Here is a 21,085-nt window from a genome sequence, read left to right on the forward strand (position 1 = left end):
TGGCAAAAACACACAGACTGTCGCCCCTTGCAGAATGCTGCTCCAAGCACCTGCTTGGAATGCTGGTGCCTGGAGCTGGCCCTGGTCATTGTTCCACTACATGGAGGGAATCCATGAAGAAGACTCTATAAGTTATGGGAAACGAGACTGGAAGGAACCAGGGAAATGGCCAAGATTGTGTGTGTGGAAAAATAAAATTAGGGGTAAGACCCTACCAGAAGGGACAAAGCATGGAGAAATACTGTGAACCAGAGGTGGAAATACTTCCCTTCTGGTTGTGAATCTTACTTGGAATGAAAACAACAAGGATCATTCTATAACCAGGGAGTGGTTTCAACCCATAAGGAAGAGTTGTTTTAGGGGGTTAATTTTGGCCTCTTAAGATGACAAAAAGAGAAAGGTCTGAAGAGAGAATTTAAACTCATGATGAAAGCCAGTGAAACAGAGAGGGGAAGAAAGTTCCACAGTGTAGGAGGTAAAGAAGTGCAGTTAGAAATGGTAATAGGACAGTGAATTGAAGGAAGAAGATTGTGATAGGGAGTGAACAGAAGAAGATGGGGAGTAATGCGAGAAGAAAGTAAGGAAACACCATTTTGGGTGACAGCATTAAATATAAATGTGAGAATTTTATGAGCTGCACACAAGAATAGAAAGCCAGTAAAGTGAAGAATAGCAAAGGGAAATGTGAATAGAGAGATAAACAAAAATTATACTTGCTGCATGGCTTTGGACCAAATGAAATACCATACTCTTAAATAGAGCAGTAGACAACTGATTGTGTAGAATAAAATAGATGTTTTTAAATAGCTTTGTAAAAAGCGCATCAGGCAATATTCCTGTCTAGATGGAAAGTTTCTTATAAAGATGAAGATTGTTCGCTCCAGGTTGGCTTGGTGTTATAGTTTCTATGAGTTTGACTCAAGAGTCTAGTTAAACTGGACAAGTAGATGCATCTATTCATGTAGGCAGGTTGAATAACAGAGTTGAGTTTTGTATGTAGCTTGGCACTAAATTGGTTGGTGTCTAACATATCCTTGCAATAGAAGGTTGGGATTGTGATCCCCAGATGGAGTTTAGTGTCAGCCCTGGCTCCTGCCATGAATCTAACTGAATACTTTCTGGCCTTAAGAGGTGTGGTGGAAATCTAGTCTTTACAGTACATAATGAGAGATCAAAGCTCGTTACCTTCCCATTATAAAGCTGCAGGAGAACATTGATCAACTTTTTGTATGATTTGACCTTTAAACTGGATTTGGACAGGCAATCCCACATCACATATGACAAAAGGAAATTAAAAATCAGTCCATTTACTAGAAAATTATAAATATAAAATATATTGCATTTTACAGACATTTTAATTGGAGAATAATTTTCTTAAAAAACATTCACAACCTTTGTGTGATACCCCAAATCTATAGATGACAAAATTTCCCCTCCTCTTGCTGGATTATCATAGTTTCTGTGAAAGTTACTACAATTTACAGCTGAATTCTGGAATAAATTTTGTTTCATTATTACTGGTGCATACTTGGACAGGAACAGCATAAGTGCCTCTTTCAACTTCAGCCTGAATCTTTGAAGCCAGAGAACTGCTTTGAATTTTGATCCACTGATAAAGCACACGTTATAATGGGTGAAGCATCAGACAAAAATAAAGACTTACGGCTGTGTAATTTCCCAAAGAGATTAAAAGAGTTTATTATGAAACATTCCTACCCAAAATCCTGGAAAAATGACAAAGATGGAGCTAGTCACAGAATGTTCCATCTCTGTATCAACCCCTTCCAATCCCCACACCAAAGGTTTTGTCACAAATCAGAGATTCTACAGATTCCTATCTCTTATTTCAAAGAGTTCTTTATTTTGGGCGGTATACAGAGACACATTTGGATAGCAAGCAATCCACTCTGCTGTCTGCAGGATAGTGTCCTACCAGTCTGCACGGTAGGGTGGGATGCTTGGCATGTTCTGGTTTCTGTCAGGCATCATGAAGACATCAGTGCAGCAGTCAAGCAGGAGCAGAAGGGCAAGACATAAGGTAGTAGGCGCTAAAAGTTGTTGCTTTAGCTCAGATGGCTTTTCCTGTACAATCAGAAATGTAGGGTCTGAAGTTACAGAGAGTTTTTTTCATGGACTTCAGTGTCAGCCAGGCTGGACATTCATTGCTTGATCCTGCATCTTGCCCATCAATGGGAGCTTTTTCATTGACTTGAATGAGTGCAGGCCCTTTTTGCTGAAATAAATGATATACTAACAGAAGTAATGTTTTGGGGAGCAAGAAAACTCATGTGAGCTATAGTATTTGTAATAGGTGGTCAGATGTTTCAATATTCGAAAACAAAATTACATAAAGAAAATATGGCAACTCTGAAAATCACCCCATATCATCATGTCTTCCTTGGTAAAGAATGCCAAAGCTGATAGAAAACTACCTTATAATATGTAAGGGTAAGATTTGGAATCCCTGACTTGCCATGGTGAACAGCTATGCATATAGGTAGTTGGACTCACTGTGATTCACTTTGTGTCACTGCACACCAGTATGAATAAGGGGCTCACAGCCCGGCCCAGTGCATACTCTGAATGAATTAAAAAAATATTCACTGAGCTGTGATTAGGAACCCAGTCCTGCTCACATCCCATGATCGAGGGCAAAACTTCCATTGACTTCCAGGGAAGCCGGCTTGGGTTCTAGATAATAATCCCCAATAGGTTTGCTTACACAAAGAGAATTTACCTACAAATTATATAGATTCTAATATTTATTACAATCTTTATATTTTATTTATGACTTTAGAAAAGTGATTTTTATAAATAGCCATAATTGTAACTGTATAAATAAAATTAAGTTCTACCTTAATGTTTCAGAAATGTTCATCAAATGCTTGCTAGAGGGACGTTTTCCATAATTTGCCACTGCCCGGGAGTAAATGAACTCATTTGATCACCTAGAGATGGTCCATCTCATTCTTAGGTTACTTAAAATAAAGATGAATGGTATAATTAAGAGCATTGTCCATTGTTCCTCTCTTTTTTTTCTGATCCAAAGGCACACACACACACAAAAATCATTTTGAAGCCAGAATAATGTGGTTTTCTTCAACCTGGCTAATGAAAACATTTTAATTTCCCATACAGTTGGGTTACTGAAAGTTTTGTTCCTTTATTGAAATTCCATTTACTGTGAAGCTAAATATTTTTCAAGGCCCAGAAACATAAACTAAATAACTAGACATACATTTTGCTAAGCATTAAAATCAAGATTCAACAGTCCCTATGTAAATAAGATTTGCAAGAAATACCATACTAATGAAGAAAAATATATTTCTTGCCAATATTTTGTTTTCAGATAATTTCCTGAGTACATAAGACATTCACACTATGGAAACCGTGGTGGCAAGATTTATTTATTATAATGAAACTTTGTAGCAGCACAGTGGCTTTGCTACTGGCATTTCACTTTCTTAAAATTAACATCTTTTAATTGTTTGAATTGAGTTTTTAACAGCAAACACAACACAATAAACATTCCAGTCTGATGAGTCCTGCCATATGAATACTGGTATATATGCTGATTTGTATTCCAATGCATTTGAAATTCCACAGTCCAGTACAAGTGGGGAAAAAAACCACTGTGTTTTAAGGCTGTCCTCTAGCACCCACTCAAAGCATGAAATCATTGTGCTATTCATTGCTGCTTTGCTTTGTTGAAAATGTTAGCTTGCTCTTTTCCCCTGGAGCCAACAAATTAGGCACAAACTTTTATATCTCTGCACAGAACAAGTGAAAGTGGAGATATGCTAAATGTTTCTAAAGAGATTTGCATTTCTGAGTTCTTGAGCTTTCTCTTGCTTTGTGAGGGATGTAATCCTTCCTGGGAGTTGAACCAAAGGCCCTCAGATCCGACACAGTAGCACTATTGCCTACGCTAAAGGGCAAAGTACTTAAGGGTGGATTAATAAAGTGCAGTTTGAAGAGCAGTCTAAAGCCACTTAGTATGCACCTGTAGCAGTATCCATGCCAAGCATGTAGGGCACGATCCTACTTCCATTCAAGTCAAATGAAAAACTTTCATTGACTTCCTTGATGCACTTGAGGAACTCAGGATGTTTGTGTGCTCTTTATCAGTGTGTTAAAGGCTCAGCAATAGTTGAGGGTTATGTCCTCTACTGTCTAGAAAACTGGAAGAAATTCCCACTTAGTGTTACTGAGTTTAACACCTTCTTTCAACCCCGGTCTGGCCCCTCTAAACCCAGGCTCTTCCCAGGTCTGCACAGTCCCTTGCCCACATAGATTCTGACTCTATTGAGAGCCCATCTGGGGGTCTTAGGAAGTGTTAGATGGATCACCATTCTGCATAAGGCTGGGAAGATGCATGCCCCCTTTATGTACAGATTTGAGAGACGTAATCTGGCCTTTAGCTTCTTGTAAGGGGTTTCAGCTGAAATCTAAATTAACTGACATTTTCTACTAATCATGATTAGATTGTAATTTTCAAAACAAAATTTCATTTGAATAAAAAACAAGTTGTTTTTAAACCAAAGGAAGGCAATTGTTCTAAAAAAGGCAAAGGCCCTGATCCGCAGCTGTGGCTTCCCCAATCCTGGGTCAATTATGTGATTGGTGAGCAATATAGTGGAACAGTTCCCCGGTTAATCTAAAACAGCTTTCAACGTTGTTTGAGAACAGTTCTGTGATGGCTACTGAGGATCACTGGATTGCAGGAAAGCCATGACCACGTCCCCTCTACTTCGTTGTATGCTGGTGATCCTTTTGTCTCCAGCTAAGTATATTTTATAATCTTAGCCTATGCTAAGTAGGCCTGATTAACACACATCTTGGGCTGCTGCATTTGATTGTGTTCCCCAATTAATTTCCCTTCCCACAGGAATATGATAGTGCAGACAACTGTAGCATCATACAAATGGGCTGAGGTCAGGTGGGTTTGCCCTCAGAGCAGATAGTTGGGGAGAGTGGGGACCAGGCATCTGGATCAATCCTCATTTGGGGAATAAGTGGCTAGCAGCTGGGATGGGATCTGGAGAGTCTGCTGCTGTCGGGAGTGGAAAGCAACCAGACCTTGGACAGCAATGGCTGGGAATCCCATCTGTGCCAAGTTCTGAGAAGCTTCCCATGTGATGTTTAACACATCTGAGTTAATTTGCATGTTTGTAAATAAGTTGCGAATAACCCTTAACCTCAGGTTTAAAGACATTTGTGGATTTAATTCTGGTGAAAGATGTTAGATTGACAGCCCTTGTGAATTAAGTCCTCTTTTTATCTCTAGAGCAGCATCCAGACAGGTTCCCCACAAAAACTGTTCCTCTAGCATGCTTCAACCCTGATATAGAGGAAGACTTACCCTAGAGGTGGCAAGGGTAGTTCAGTATCCATGGCCATGCAATTCGTTGCCTTTCTACTGAGTTTGCCAATCAGTGAAAAGTGTGCTGGTAAGGTTTATGATATAATAAACACATCTCATATAGGGACCACCATTCGAAGACAACACATTTTAATCCCAAGTGAGCTGGTCTGGATTCAAATGGGTGATCTACAGGTGAAAGTAGCTCAGTCATTAACAATGCCCTGGCTCACCCATTCCCCCAATATGTATTAATTTAAGAAGGTGTCCTATATATACATACATGTATGTGGCTCTAGAGTCCCTTCTTAAACTAACACATGTAAGAGTTATAGATAAGACTGTTAAACTGACATTTCCTGAAAGTTAGGAAATACTAGCGATAAGGTTACCCATGTCACTTTAATTCAGTCAACTGTGTTGTATGTATTATGATACAGCTTTAAAATGACATAATCATATTCTGTTTTTTCCCCACTTGAAGTGTGACTCCAGGCTCTTCAACATTATATCCCTTTCGCTTGAACTAAAGGAGTAGTTTATAGCAGAAATAGTCTGTTATCTTTGCTGTAGACCAGTTCCGGGAGGGGGGGGGGGAGAGGGAAAGGGGAAAGGGGAAAGGGGAGGGAGACTTTCTGCCAATGGGCCACACAGCTGTTTCTGTGACAGCGACAGAATGTTCATCATTAGGATTCCTGGTTTCTATTTCTGGCTCTCTGAGAAGTGGAAAGGCAGAGTGGCAAAGTGGATGATACTTAGCTTTGCCAGGCTCTGCCTGAAGTGACCTTGTGCAACCTGTCACTTTATGTTATTTGTAAAATGGGTGAATGAAAGCTGCCTACCTCCTGAAGAGGGGTGTGAGGGCTTTGGGCTTAGGAAGGGTTGTGAATTATTAACAGCAGGCAGTAGAAGAGCAGACTTGAGCTCCTGACTTCTTGGCTCACAGCCGACTGTGTAAGGACCAGGGTGTGGGCAACCTGGCCTAGTGGTTGGATTTGGGAGCCAAGAACTGGAGCCAAGGGTCAAAGCAAGATTTGGAAGCCAGGAAACGGAGTCAAGGGTCAAAATCAGAGTTGGGAGCCAGGAGTCAAGGGTACGGCAAAGAAGCAGGGACCTGGAGCAAGGCAGAACTGGGGGCAGAGGAGGATCTGGGATAAGGAAGGCTGGAATAGGCTGAGGGGAGGGAGCCAGGAACAGACAGGAGTCAGTGTCTTAAGTGGCAGGTATCCACCTAGTTGCTCAGACAACTTCCTGTGCCTCCTTCTAGCTTTACTAGTGCATTTGAACTAATGGGTGGGGCCAGATGTCTCCCCCAATCAGGAGCTTTGTGGATGGAGCCCTTGGTGAGCTAGAGCTGCACTAGCCCTCTTCTCCACTGGTTCCTGTGAGCTGCTGGGTGGTGGCTGCAGTCTAAGCACTGCCTGAGGGCCAGGGTTCAATGATCCTTCACACACTGCACTTTACCTCAAGAATTTAATAGGGGGACTCTATCAATCTGCTCACTCACCCATTTATGGATTAGTGCTTTACAAGATATGTGGGCAGGCATGACAGGGCTGCCAAATGTATGTGTGTCATGGGAGATGTATGATACTCTGCAAGTCTGGGGTCCATGAAGCAGACTTTAGCCTAGGGAGTATGCATCTGCAAGACTGTTGTGGCTTCCTTCAGGAACTCCCAGTAGCAGAAACAACAAGTAAGTAAAGAGAACCCTGATCTGATACCTAAGCATCAAGGGAGAAATTCCTGGCCCAAATGAAATCAGTGGATAGACTCCTGTTGGCTTCAACAGGGCCAGGATTTCACCCCGCCTATCTGAAGGAGGGAGAATGGAATTCAAATACAGATGTAGCACCAAATTTCAGGGCTGTCCCTTATCTCTATCCTGGCCTGAACCAAAATCCTGGCTCCAAACACCCCTGAACTCTGGGGTATTTGAAATCTGGACCCAGATCTGAATTTTGTAACTTGAGCCTTCCCTAGCAATTCTATAGGAAAAATAAAACACAAAGGTTCCTGTATATTACTAGAATAATATTTTTTCCTTCTTATTAATCTCAGATTTTTAAACTGTCAGCAAATTAGGTAATGTATCCTTCTCTTTCAGCAAGAAAAGCATAATAGCCAGAAAAAGAAAATATATATACCCCTGAAGAAGGTTATCTATGCAGGAAGTCTCTAATGTAGAACACATGTGTTTAAATCTCTTTTGATCTGGTTAATCCCTAGAGGAATTTCTAAATTATTGTTAATCATTACATTAAATAATACAATGTACTGTGTTATTGTTTTGTTCCCCTTTTTAAAGCAGAGACTTGAATAATCTTGAAACTAAAACTCATAGGCTCCATTGGTATTGCTCCTGTTAGTTTACCAGTGTGAAAACCGTTTTTTCCCCCCACACTTATATTCTTTCTGCCCTCCCTCCCTGCTCCCCACCCCACAATGAAAATCCCAGCTATAATTTGATGAGAATATATTTTAGGACCATTCCTGCAAAAAGATTATATATATACTTAATCATCTGCACATGACTGATTCCATTGTAGTTAATGGGCCTTAGTGACAATCAAGGCTATGTGATAATACATTAAGCAAAAAAGGCTTCATAAAATTAAGAAATAAAACTTAATTGTAAATCAGCTATTTTCATGCAATGCTATGGTTGTGCAATTAAAATAAATAAATCCCCAGGAAATCAAAAGTTAATGAACGACATCAGCTGGTGTGAATGAGGATGACTTCACTGGGATCAGTGGAGCTGAGGATCTAGCCCAAGGTTGCTACAGCAAAATTAATTTACATTGCATGCTCTCTGTGTTGCTGTATGTCTATGTAGTTAATTCATGGTTAGGGGTTGTTTAAGAGAGGGTTCTGTGTGTATATACATTATCTCATGCTTTATAGACAGTGGTGATGTCCACGTGAAAATTTGTACAACTATTTAGTAAATAGCATTTATCATGCACCTTTGAACACTTCTCCTGCACTCTGCCCATTAATCCACCTCCACAGGGGCTACATCTAATATCCCAAACTTCTGATCAACTTCAAACAACGGTGTTTATTTTTAAAAGGATAACTTCCAGAACAACTTTTTCCTTCTTCATATCAGCAGTGAAATTTCTTCCACAAAGGTACACCCAGGTTTTAGGGCCAGGCCTGGCAATATCTAGTTCTAGGCCAATGACAGATTTAAGGTATACTATTTTACCAGAAATACAAAGCATTTGGCCCAGATCTTTAAAGGTACAGAGGTGTTGATCTGCTCTTTAGATGTCTAAATCCACCATTTAAGCATAACTGACATTTTGGAACTCCTATCCAAAGTCATTTAAAGGACATCATCTCCTTGCACTTATTTATTTAATACTGCTAAAGAGCACCAGGCAAAAGTCCCATTTCCAGAAGTGTCCAAAGAGCCCAGCATTTAGGAGCCATCAGCAGTTCCATTAAGAAATGATCCACTCCCACTGAAGGGCAGAAATCAAACTGATGGGGGAAATCTGGAGTGGAAAGCAACATTCCAAAGTAAGAGCTCCTGAGGCATCAGTCCGGTCTGTTTCCAGGATCGGGGACTAAAACAAATGACATTGCAGGTCAGTGGAGGGAAGCTGGAATAAAAACAGCAGAGAATGATCAGAAGTCCATGGCTCTGAAATTTATTACATGGCTATCCCATCTATATGTGGTTGTGTCTATGGTACACATATGTGTGTGCGTGAGCCATGAATATTTATGGGCAGATTCCAAGCCTCAGCAAGATGTTATTAGTGTTGGTTACAGAGAATGTTTGTGAATCAAATAATTTAGAACAACCAGTCTTTTTGAGGTTTACCGCAGTGTAAAATGGGAAGGTTGATTTTCAGAGAGTTAACCCTTGTTTAGAGAAATGTTAGAGCACATGAGAGCTAAATAGTTTGGAAAGGAAATAATAGAATGCCCTATTCATCTAATTTGGAAGTTTCTTCCAAAACAAGGAGCAGAGTGCTTTGATAGCTGCTTTTTGCTCAGAAATTGGTGAGGAGCGTAGCTGAACTCTGTCAAAGATAGGGTAATTAACAAACAACAGGAACACTATAAATGCTCAGAGCTTTCAGCCCCGTGACTCAATGAGAGTGGGGGGCCCTCAACATTCCATAGGATCATGTTCGGCAGGCTAGATTTTCTCTGTCCCTTGAATAGGTGCATAGGGAGGAGAGACTCCTACCTTCTTCTTGTACACCCCATGCACGAGCCAGGGATAGTCACATTCCTTGCTCCTGAGAGTACAGGGTGTTCAGTGGTACCCTTTGCACAAGAAGAGAGGTACAATGATTGACCATAGACCCATCTACCATCGGCACTAACCAAGTTAAAAATGTACTAGGTGCATGGTGGAGAACAGGTTACATCTTATGGATGGTGCAGACTGCAATTTCATGTGCAACAGAGAGTTTGGAGGGACTGTGCTTTCCTGGGTACATTTCCTCCCCAATCTTGATTGGGTCCTCTAGGCCAGTGGTTTTCAAACTTTTTTTTCTGGGGACCCAGTTGAAGAAAATTCTTGATGCCTGTGACCCAACGGAGCTGGGGATGATGGGCTTGGGGTGTGGGAGGAGCTCAGGGCTGGGGCAGAGGGTTGGGGTGTGAGAGGGGATCAGGGATCTGGGCTGGGCGTGCAGGCTCTGGGATGGGGCCAGGGATGAGGGGTTTGGAGTGCAGGAACGGGGACCGGGTTTGGGGGGGATCAGGGCTGGGGCAGGGGATTGGGGCACAAGGTGGGGCTGGGAATGAGAGGTTCAGGGTGTGGGAGGGGGCTCTGGGCTGGTGCAGGGGGTTGGTGTGCAGGCTCTGGAATGGGGCCAGGGGTGCCCCTGTTGGGGCACAGGCTTACCTCAGGCAGCTCCCAGTCAGCGGCACAGTGGGGGTGCTAAGGCAGGCTGCCTGCCTGTCCTGGCACCACGGATCACACTGTGCCCCAGAAGCGGCCAGCAGCAGGTCTGGCTCCTAGGCGGAGGTGTGCAAGCAGCTCCACGTGGCTCTCACCCGCAGGCACCCCGTGCCCCAGCTCATTTCTCCTGTGATCAAAGAACTGGACTGGTACGACCAATACTCTTACATTTTAGATGAGTGTATCTAAGCATCCCTTTCATTTACAACTGCCTACCTCCTACACCTGAATGTCAAGTAGGTTAGCCTACAAGATCAGCTGATAGCTGGAACTAAAAAAAAATCCCTGAATGTTCATTTAAATTCAGAAACTGATTTCTAGTCAACCATGTTTATTTTCTTCAAACATCAGAGTCATTCTTTACCCATGAAAAACAAATTCATAATCTCTTCTGTTTCAGAGGAAAAGGGAAAAACCTGCAGAACGCCACAGGGGGGAGCTGTGGAGGGGGAGTTGTAGCTGTTCATCATGACCCTCTGCAATTAGTCTAAGGAGACTCCACCGATTGGAAGGCAAAAGATGCACTGTCCTAGGGATGGGGGTTCCACGACCACCACTCCCAAGAGGAGGAGGAAGGTGGTGGTGGTCGGGGACTCCCTCCTCAGGGGGACTGAGTCATCTATCTGCCGCCCCGACCGGGAAAACCGAGAGGTCTGCTGCTTGCCAGGAGCTAGGATACACGATGTGACGGAGAGACTGCCGAGACTCATCAAGCCCTCGGATCGCTACCCCTTCCTGCTTCTCCACGTGGGCACCAATGATACTGCCAAGAATGACCTTGAGCGGATCACTGCAGATTACGTGGCTCTGGGAAGAAGGATAAAGGAGTTTGAGGCGCAAGTGGTGTTCTCGTCCATCCTCCCTGTGCAAGGAAAAGGCCGGGGTAGAGACCGTCGAATCGTGGAAGTCAACGAATGGCTACGCAGGTGGTGTCGGAGAGAAGGCTTTGGATTCTTCGACCATGGGATGGTGTTCCAAGAAGAAGGAGTGCTAGGCAGAGACGGGCTCCACCTAACGAAGAGAGGGAAGAGCATCTTCGCCAGCAGGCTGGCTAACCTAGTGAGGAGGGCTTTAAACTAGGTTCACCGGGGGAAGGAGACCAAAGCCCTGAGGTAAGTGGGGAAATGGGATCCTGGGAGGAAGCACAAGCAGGAGAGCCCAAGAGGGGAGGACTCCTGTCTCATGCTGAGAAAGAGGGACGATCGATGAGTTATCTTAAGTGCCTATACACAAATGCAAGAAGCCTGGGAAACAAGCAGGGAGAACTGGAAGTCCTGGCACAGTCAGGGAACTATGATGTGATTGGAATAACAGAGACTTGGTGGGATAACTCACACGACTGGAGTACTGTCATGGATGGATATAAACTGTTCAGGAAGGACAGGCAGGGCAGAAAAGGTGGGGGAGTTGCGTTGTATGTAAGAGAGCAGTATGACTGCTCAGAGCTCCGGTATGAAACTGCAGAAAAACCTGAGAGTCTCTGGATAAAGTTGAGAAGTGTGAGCAACAAGGGTGATGTCGTGGTTGGAGTCTGCTATAGACCACCAGACCAGGGGGATGAGGTGGACGAGGCTTTCTTCTGGCAACTAGCAGAAGTTGCTAGATCGCAGGCCCTGGTTCTCATGGGAGACTTTAATCACCCTGATATCTGCTGGGAGAGCAATACAGCGGTGCACAGGCAATCCAGGAAATTTTTGGATAGTGTAGGGGACAATTTCCTGGTGCAAGTGCTGGAGGAACCAACTAGGGGCAAAGCTTTTCTTGATCTGCTACTCACAAACAGGGAAGAACTAGTAGGGGAAGCAAAAGTGGATGGGAACCTGGGAGGCAGTGACCATGAGATGGTCGAGTTCAGGATCCTGACACAAGGAAGAAAGGAGAGCAGCAGAATACGGACCCTGGACTTCAGAAAAGCAGACTTTGACTCCCTCAGGGAACAGATGGGCAGGATCCCCTGGGAGAATAACATGAAGGGCAAAGGGGTCCAGGAGAGCTGGCTGTATTTTAAAGAATCCTTATTGAGGTTGCAGGAACAAACCATCCCGATGTGTAGAAAGAATAGTAAATATGGCAGGCGACCAGCTTGGCTAAACAGTGAAATCCTTGCTGATCTTAAACGCAAAAAAGAAGCTTACAAGAAGTGGAAGATTGGACAAATGACCAGGGAGGAGTATAAAAATATTGCTCAGGCATGCAGGAGTGAAATCAGGAAGGCCAAATCACACTTGGAGTTGAAGTTAGCAAGAGATGTTAAGAGTAACAAGAAGGGTTTCTTCAGGTATGTTAGCAACAAGAAGAAAATCAAGGAAAGTGTGGGCCCCTTACTGAATGAGGGAGGCAACCTAGTGACCGAGGATGTGGAAAAAGCTAATGTACTCAATGATTTTTTTGCCTCTGTCTTCACGCACAAGGTCAGCTCCCAGATTGCTGCACTGGGCAGTACAGCATGGGGAGAAGGTGACCAACCCTCTGTGGAGAAAGAAGTGGTTCGGGACTATTTAGAAAAACTGGACGTGCACAAGTCCATGGGGCCGGATGCGCTGCATCCGAGGGTGCTAAAGGAGTTGGCGGGTGAGATTGCAGAGCCATTAGCCATTATTTTTGAAAACTCATGGCGATCGGGGGAGGTCCCAGATGACTGGAAAAAGGCAAATGTAGTGCCCATCTTTAAAAAAGGGAAGAAGGAGGATCCGGGGAACTACAGGCCAGTCAGCCTCACCTCAGTCCCTGGAAAAATCATGGAGCAGGTCCTCAAGGAATCAATTATGAAACATTTAGAGGAGAGGAAAGTGATCAGGAACAGTCAGCATGGATTCACGAAGGGGAAGTCGTGCCTGACTAACCTAATTGCCTTCTATGATGAGATAACTGGCTCTGTGGATGAGGGGAAAGCAGTGGATGTGTTATTCCTTGACTTTAGCAAAGCTTTTGATACGGTCTCCCACAGTATTCTTGCCGCCAAGTTAAAGAAGTATGGGCTGGATGAATGGACTGTAAGGTGGATAGAAAGCTGGCTAGATTGTCGGGCTCAACGGGTAGTGATCAATGGCTCCATGTCTAGTTGGCAGCCGGTTTCAAGCGGAGTGCCCCAAGGGTCGGTCCTGGGGCCGGTTTTGTTTAATATCTTTATTAATGATCTGGAGGATGGTGTGGACTGCACTCTCAGCAAGTTTGCAGATGACACTAAACTAGGAGGTGTGGTAGATACACTAGAGGGTAGGGATCGGATACAGAGGGACCTAGACAAATTAGAGGATTGGGCCGAAAAAAACCTGATGAGGTTCAACAAGGACAAGTGCAGAGTCCTGCACTTAGGACGGAAGAATCCCATGCACTGCTACAGACTAGGGACCGAATGGCTAGGTAGCAGTTCTGCAGAAAAGGACCTAGGGGTCACAGTGGACGAGAAGCTGGATATGAGTCAACAGTGTGCTCTTGTTGCCAAGAAGGCTAATGGCATTTTGGGCTGTATAAGTAGGGGCATTGCCAGCAGATCGAGGGACGTGATCGTTCCCCTTTATTCGACATTGGTGAGGCCTCATCTGGAATACTGTGTCCAGTTTTGGGCCCCACACTACAAGAAGGATGTGGAAAAATTGGAAAGAGTCCAGCGGAGGGCAACAAAAATGATTAGGGGTCTGGAGCACATGACTTATGAGGAGAGGCTGAGGGAACTGGGATTGTTTAGTCTCCAGAAGAGAAGAATGAGGGGGGATTTGATAGCAGCCTTCAACTACCTGAAGGGGGGTTCCAAAGAGGATGGAGCTCGGCTGTTCTCAGTGGTGGCAGATGACAGAACAAGGAGCAATGGTCTCAAGTTGCAGTGGGGGAGGTCCAGGTTGGATATCAGGAAAAACTATTTCACTAGGAGGGTGGTGAAACACTGGAATGCGTTACCTAGGGAGGTGGTGGAGTCTCCTTCCTTGGAGGTTTTTAAGGCCCGGCTTGACAAAACCCTGGCTGGGATGATTTAGCTGGGAATTGGTCCTGCTTTGAGCAGGGGGTTGGACTAGATGACCTCTTGAGGTCCCTTCCAACTCTGATATTCTATGATTCTATGATTCTATGATTCTAAGGTCAGCCCAGCTCACTGCAGTGCTGCTTGCCCATGCCAGGTGTGATCTGAGGAACCTACGTATAGCTTCTGAATTCTGTTCAATAGGGAGCTCTTTATATGTGTCTGTGGCAGAATGCACTCCATGGTGAATGTGGAGTTTGTTTGCCTTCCTGTTGTCCTTTTACCTTGTAGCCAAGTGCGACTCACCCCTGCGGTGCCTCCTGCTGGCTGGCTGGGAATTAGCTCATTTTCCAGCTCCGGAGTGCCCTCTGCAGGCCAGTGTCATCGCCACTCACTGGCCCCCGTGTCCCTCCCGGACCTCGGTGCCCCTTTATCTGGGGGTTCTGCCCCAGCAGTATCCTCTCAGTCTCTGGCTCTCCCCTCCCTGGGGAACCCCCAACCCCCTAATCCCACCTTGCCTCAGTGCCTACTGCCAGTCATCATTTAGCCCCCACTCACTGGGGCAGACTGCAGCCCGTAATGGCTCCTCATCATTGGCAAAGGGGGGTAGGACCTGCTGCCACTGCCTAGCCCCAGGCTGCCCCTTTGCAACCCCAGTACCTGGTTTAGGCCCTGCACAAGGTCCTGCAGCCTGGGGGGTTGTCAGGCTGGAGCTCCCCAGCCCCTCTTGCCTTTCCCCTAGTGCTGCCCTACCTCAGGTCCCTGCTCAGCTCCCAGGCAGTTAGGTACTTCCCTCTCAAAAGCTGGAGAGGGAGTCTCTTAAGTGCTGGGCTCACAGGCCTTTGATAGGGCCAGCTGCAATCTGGTTGGGGCGTGGCCCCAGCTGTGGCTGCCTTCCCCATCAGCTTAGCCGCTTCTCACAGCACCAGCCCTCTCCCAGGGCTGGCTTTAACCCTTTCTGGGCTGGAGCGGGTCACCACCCGGCTACACACCTCCATGTTGGACTGGAATTCTAAGGGGTAGTGCCACAGGATTGACAATAGAGGCTCATTAAGTTAAGTGCTGTTTCATTCAATTGGAGCTACCCTAGATAGTAGGTTGGCTACCTAGAAGAACAGAATTATTAGAGGAGAGGTCACCTAGCAATGAAATCACCTCATAGGGGTCTGTGGTCACCTGTTAAGATTGATCAGGAGGTCACATGATGGCACAGACAGGAAGATTGTGAAAGAGCAGGAGTTGCTTTCCTCTGGGTTTTTGGTCATTTTCACCAATTCAAGGTGAGGGGAACTGCTGCAGCAGGTGGAACACAGATTGACTTCCAAGGGAAAGGTGAGCTAGCACGAGGGGCATTGTGTTCAGGGTGTTTGTTGTTTTCTAGCTTTTTTGCTGCCCCAAGCACGGCAGGCAGGCGGCTTTTGGCGGTGCGCCTGCGGGAGGTCCCCGGTCCCGCAGATTCAGCGGCATGCCTGCGGGAGGTCTGCCAGTCCCTCGGCTTCGGCGTACCCACCCCCAAATTGTCACCAAAGCCGTGGGACCGGCGGACCTCCCGCAGGCAAGCTACTGAAAGCTGCCTGACTGCCGCCCTCACAAGGACTGGCAGGGCGCCCCCCGCGGCTTGCCACCCCAGGCATGCGCTTGGAGCACTGGTGCCTGGAGCCGCCGCTGTTTCTAAATGATCAGACTTCTCTGGTGCTTCATCTCTTAAGAAAAGGAGAATTGTGTTAAAAACCTTTGGCTAAGTCTGTGGCTATTTGCTTTCAATACCACAGATCCTTGAAGTACATTGTAAACCAGAAGATTCCACCTGTGGTGGAAGTCTGGGGAATGTGCAAAAGCTGCTGGGGATGTTTTGGGGAAGATGGCACTACTGTCAGGGTCTAGGCAATTGTACCACAGGGGCCCACTACCAAGAGGGGGGTCAGATACCAAGTCTGTACCTGGAGTGTGTGCCTAGCAGCCCAAACCCAAGGACAGTGTCTAAACACTGCCCAGCTAAAGCAAATTAAGGGCACATGGGATTCAGTGTTTGGATCCCTCACAGCAGTCTAGTGAGTATCCAGCAGTGGGAGGTCTACCAAATCCATGATGCCTGGTCTCAAAGGCAAGCAAATAGGACCTCATGGTGAAAGGTTCATAGATCACAGGGGAGCTGAGCCAAATACTTTAAATGACATAAAAGAGCAGATCTAAACAATAATGTTATCAGTCTCTTATAAATAAATCTAAACTGCCTTTTACAGAGATATTTGTATCTGGACCCTTTGATTAATGGTTGCATGGATGAGTCCCTCCCTAATACCTTCCCAGTCCTGCCTACAGCACTCTGTCTTCCGCAGTCTCCACCTACCTTAAAGATTTAATCCAACATGTGGAAGAGGAGTCTGTATGGATTGACTGCTTTGTTTTTGTCAGAGAACTGGCCAGATGGAGACTCCAGATCAATATGTAAGCCATGGAAGGACCTCAGAGAGACTGTGACAGCCTATTGTCCTTGAGCAATTTGTTCTCTGCACCTATGTCATTCCACTTTTTCCACTTCCAAAACACGGTAGAAGCCTCTCTAATCAAGGGCAAGCTTCACCCATCATATTATCTCTGGCATTTTGGACTGTACCCTTTCACCCAGGAAGACAGCACTTGTGTCTTTATTCCTATTTCATATTAATGCTTTTGGGTTCATATTTGATATCTGGATTTATCATGACCTTATTATGTTGCTTAATTTGTGCAAGTGTTAGTTTATAATTTAAATCCATGTCTATTTTATCAATTGTCATTTAACATACTAGTTTGACATCAGTTTCTTAACATATATTAGCTGCTAGGTTATAGTTGCTACTGTTTTTGCCGCCACTTCCAGTGGACACTTCCTGTGGAAGTGGCAGCAAAAACAGTAGCAACCTGGAATGAAGAATAATTGAAAGCCCCTATAGCCTTTGCCTAGACTAGCCATGATCCTGAAGTGAAGGAGCTGAAAGGATTCTTTGGTACACAAGCTGGATGGCTAGATCAGGTTGAACAATGGGTTCTTAAAGCATCTTTCACAGTCCCACAAAAGAAGAATGTTGGTATTAGATTCAGCACAGCTGGCTTGAGAGTTCTGTTGAGCTACTGAGGAGAGAGTATGTTAAAAAACAAAGGGACATGAAGGTACTAATGTTCAACCTCAATGCATAGATTATATCATTACATTTTTTAATCTAGTGCCACAGTGGAGCTCACCAAAATCCCATGTCATTAAGGGTTATTAGCTTTTTAGTGACTTATAGCTTGTAATAAATTACGGGAAGTTTGATCTCATGCTCCTACCTTAATTTGGATTGATTTTTCCTGGCTTTAAAAGAAATTCCCAATTGGAGAGGCCTCCGTCAGCCGGGTGGAATGCATGTCAGTTTAGCAGAGACCAAAGGAAATAAAAATCATGTCTATCTGAAAGTTGTAGGGGTTTGGCACTGAGCTCAATGGTATCGCTTCTGAGTGGTAGGTCACAAGGGTATCCAACACTTACAAAAAAGGCTCTGACTTGGCTTTTATTCAACACCTACCGTTTTGCTGCAGGTCTGGAAATGTACAAAGCATGAAATGTTCCTTGTGTTGCCAGAAAGCATTTAATTTACACAAAGCTCAACAGTGTGGGTGTGCGCATTTCAGACCTGCCTGAGAGGAGATAAAATTGTACAGACATAAGGTTTCCAAAAGGCTAAGGAGTCCATGCAGTGGTCCAATGGGAGAGTGTCCAACTCAGTCGTGCATTGCTCCATCTGTATAGTATGCCATAAACAATAAAGTCCAGACATAGCAAGATAGAAGTGACTTTCTTTCTAAGAAGCAAGCCATATAGAAAGATATTTTTAGAGTTGGTCAAAATGTTCCCTTGATAAAAAAAAAAAAAAGAAAGAGATGAAATGGTCTTTTTTTTCAAAACAAATTGTTATAGAAAATAGTTGCCTTAAAATGATTTTTTCCTTTTTTTTTTTTTTGGAAAACTGAAAGACTCCAAAAAGTTCAGATATAGATCTCTCTCTCCCCATCTCATCCCTTATCTAGCCCAACCAAATCCTTCTCCTCCACCTAGCTTGAATTCACCTTTGCCCCTCTTTGCTCCAAGTAGCTGGCAGATAGCTGGTTCATACCTGCCTTTTGACCTGATAACTTCTAGCTCCTTCCACAATGATTCTCTTTCTCCTCCTACATCCTGACCTGATGTAGGGGCTTGTCTACATGGTGGGGTAATGTGCTCTAAGGAGGTGTGATTTCTAAAGCACACTAATGTGTTGCACATTAATTGGTCAATGTAGACTCTTCTGGTGTACTTTTAATAAAGTACTTTAATAGTGCTGTTTGAAACAATACTATATTAAAGTGCATATGGGAACCTTTAGTGCATATGGGAACTTTTAGTGCACAGCATAAGGTCTACATGGATGATTAATGCACAACACATTAGTACACTTTAGAAATCACCCCCTCTCACACACACACTGTATAGACAGGCCCTGAGATTTGTTCTGTCCTTCACAGTACTCCCTCCCTCTGCTGATATGCCAAATCTGTAATAGGTTTTTAGCATGTCTAGCAGACCAGTCTCCTGAATATTATTATAGTATTGACTTTATCATAAGAACTATCTGTTTCATGGAATCTTGCCAGATTTTAGCCTCCTTAGGTCAGAAACACCCCTAACTGCATAGCTCTCCTGTGAGTAAAAGGTAGCCTCATAATGCAGATGATTGGACAGTAGCCAGGCCAGTTGCCTGTCCTTTTGGTATAGATGCTCTCCTTAGTCCAGTATGCCTTTCCTGATATCCCTGAAATAGATTTGGCAGGATATCCATGAAGGTAAGGGAGTATGTTGAGAATAGAACACATCTAGAATCAAATTGGGTTCAGTATTTGGAATTAAATGTGGACCAATTTACCCTTTTCTAATATAATTTTCCATGTTTCTGTATTGTGTTTCAGATTGGCTTTTTGTAACATTTCATTTCCTAGGGAAAGAAAGAAGAGATGCTTTCAGATTCTTATACCAACACAGTCCATTTGTTAGAACACCATCTGTTACTTAATTACTAGAAAAACACAAGATGTAACAAATGGAGGAAAAAGCTTCCATGGACTTGCCTGAATCTCCTCACTGAATTTTAGCAGCTTATGCTCTTTGTTTCCTCCTCCTTCTTAATATCTCCCCTGCAGCTCTGAAGACTGTTGAAAGCCACCTATTCTGTGGCTTCTGATGCATGCGAGATGTTCACATCCACTCTGGCCCCTGTACACTTGGAAAAGGGGTCAGAGGAGCATAAAGCCTATAAGCTACCTGCAGAAGACCCCTCTCAAAAGTCCTGGTGTAGGGGGTATACCAGAGGGACAGAACAAGGAACAATAGTACTACTGAGATTTTGGCAGTGCTGCTGCCCACTGGGTGGCTGGCTGATATCACTTCGATATTCCCCCAGGCCTGTCTAAATTGCTTGGGATTGGGAGAGCACCATACACAACCATAACGTGCCACTCCAACCACCCCTCCCCTGGGCTTTAAGTTCTGTACTGCGCCTCTCAGGGGCACAACACAGAATCTCATCCCTAGGTTTTAAGGCCAGAAGGGGTTATTAGGATCATTTAGTTTGACCTCCCACAAGCATAGACCATAGAATTTCAACCAGTAATTCCTGCATCAAGACCATACTTCTTAAGCTACAGCATATCTTTAAGAAAGAGAGTATTGTAGTATCTAGTATGTCTGCTTGCCCATTGTTGATCTCTTTTCAAATCTCACATGAAAATATACTTCCTCTAGCTTTAATTGTTTCTCTTTCTTTCCTATTACTAACCTTTGAACATTCTACTGTACCTTCTTCTATTGAACTTCACAGAAGATTGCAATTTACTGATGTCTTTTACATCTGAAGGTGAGCCCCACCCACATCCCATTTCTCTATTTAAGCAGATTGGAAAAATGGTCAGAGAATCAGATGAGATTCAAAATGCAGGCTAATGCATGCATGGTAAAAAATGCTAAACACACATACTCAATGAGATAGAGAAAGCTCGGAGCAGACACGGCTAAATACACCTGTGTGATAGAGGGCAGCAACTTAGACATGAGTTTGCACTGCAGTGGGACAGGTAAAATAGGCCATTCAGTTTGAAGCATCATAAAACAGGGAGTTACAGACCCTCTCTTCACAGCTCTGATATGACCACACTTAAAATACCCTATTATGAGAAAGTATTAACAAATTAAAGGGAGTACAGAGAAAAGCAACAAAAATAATCAGGGGCCGAAGGACTGACTTATGAGGAAAGGTTAAATAGAGCTAAGGACATATACTGGCAGCTTCACTAAGGAAAAAGAATATGTAAGACATCTACAAATATTGTAATGGTGTTATGACTACTCTGAAGTGAGCAGAACATTTAGGGTCCTACAAGGGCTATCTAAATAAGAGTAATGGGAAGAAATTAAGAAAGGGGAAAATTAGAGTGAATATAAAGAAAATCTTCCTGTCAGTAAGATTTATTAGGCTGTGTCATAGTCTCCCAAGAGAAGTGATGAAAACTCCATCATCTGGGACAATTAAAGGAAGGGGAGAAAACATTATAAAATGTACCATAGGGAAATCTTGACTTTGCAGGGGTTGGACTGGGTAATACAGTAGGTCTTTTTCATGTCTAACATTCAAGATTCAGATTGGCAGGGTTATATTTAGGTATGTGCCTCCTTCCTCATTCACCACTGGAGCTATTTTTATTTCTTCTTTCCTGCCGTTTCTTTCCTCTAGATTATTTTTCTTTCCAGTAATTAGGACTATTTTTATGTCTTTCATACTTG

At 44.0% G+C, this 21,085-nt stretch overlaps 1 long non-coding RNA gene across 3 annotated transcripts; it reads right to left on the minus strand.

Moving 5' to 3' along the window:
- Positions 1-1,521: 1,521 nt before the first annotated feature.
- LOC101935594 (uncharacterized) lies at positions 1,522-17,994 on the minus strand. 3 transcript variants are annotated; one of them, XR_508676.4, is made up of 5 exons: positions 17,566-17,994; positions 9,573-9,652; positions 5,363-5,551; positions 2,856-2,978; positions 1,522-2,233 (listed from the first exon to the last, which is right to left on the minus strand). It is a non-coding gene; the product is annotated as an uncharacterized LOC101935594 (long non-coding RNA). The 3 variants fall into 3 exon arrangements; XR_006172332.2 differs by lacking the exon at positions 9,573-9,652 and having other exon boundaries at positions 1,526-2,233; positions 17,566-17,786; XR_006172331.2 differs by lacking the exons at positions 5,363-5,551; positions 9,573-9,652 and having other exon boundaries at positions 1,525-2,233; positions 17,566-17,731.
- Positions 17,995-21,085: the final 3,091 nt, after the last annotated feature.

Source organism: Chrysemys picta, chromosome 1, assembly GCF_011386835.1.
Source record: "Chrysemys picta bellii isolate R12L10 chromosome 1, ASM1138683v2, whole genome shotgun sequence".
Taxonomy (NCBI): Eukaryota; Metazoa; Chordata; order Testudines; family Emydidae; genus Chrysemys; species Chrysemys picta.